Genomic DNA, 1,011 nt, shown 5'->3' with positions numbered 1-1,011 from the left:
GTCAACCACTAGATAGTCTTGCCTTTTTTACCCTAGTAAGGCCAAAATAAACATTAACCCTCAGGTGAGAGTCTTCTTCAGGAGAGAGATGAATATGTTCAAGAACCTGAAAGAAGTCAATCTGCCTTTGATTTAAGCATTTTAGATGTAGGTAACTTGCACTGTAGCCTGCGCTGGAACCTGTCGTCCACCTCACTACAAATGTAACTAAGAATCACCATCAACACAGGTCATACTGGTATACATGTTGGTAACGGCCATCCGAATTAGACTATGCTGTAAATTCTACGTAGATTTCACAGCAAAAACATTGATAAATATAACAAACCAAAAGACTGCCGGCATTTAAAAAGAATGTGGGTTTATGATTGTTAGTAGGAAAGAAAGAAAGTTAACTAGCAAACTCGTGGTCCAACATCTGGAGGCTAACATGGGAACAGTGGGGGAGATACTTGATGTTAAATTGCACTAAGAACAAAGTCCTTCTAAAGCAGGGATGAGGGTCATTAGTCTGTCTCCTTTATTCCAGGCATTTGGTCATATAATACACTCTGAAAATATAGCTCTCAATCAAAAATCAGACATTCATCAAACTCCTAATAGTTCATCCCACAGGGACCATGAATATAAAAGAGGAAGAAGGCAGAAAAAGAAAGGCTTCCGGCTGCTCCCTTAATAACATGGGCTCACCATGGCAGGTAGCTCCACAGATTCTTATGCCAGATGCCCATCCTGACAGACCATCAAAGGGTTTTGTGTCTCCTCCTGGAATCTAAGCAAGGATCTCTCGCTTGTTAGTCTAATGTGTAGATGACTAAACTTTGAAACCTCTACAGGGACTATGAATATAATATGTTCCAAACTTCAAGGTAGACCATCCAGAACCTGGAATTAATTCATCTGTGATTCAACCATTTAAGCTAAAGATTTGTGCCAAATTATCATGTAGAAGTAGAGATATTTGGACATTAAACTCATATAGATTTTTCGCCTGGGCAGCATGATGAGTAG

Source organism: Rhamphochromis sp. 'chilingali' (genome assembly GCF_963969265.1).
Source record: "Rhamphochromis sp. 'chilingali' genome assembly, chromosome: 3".
Classification (NCBI taxonomy): Eukaryota; Metazoa; Chordata; class Actinopteri; order Cichliformes; family Cichlidae; genus Rhamphochromis; species Rhamphochromis sp. 'chilingali'.
The sequence above is the reverse complement of the archived record's forward strand: the minus strand, read 5'-3'. Positions refer to the sequence as shown.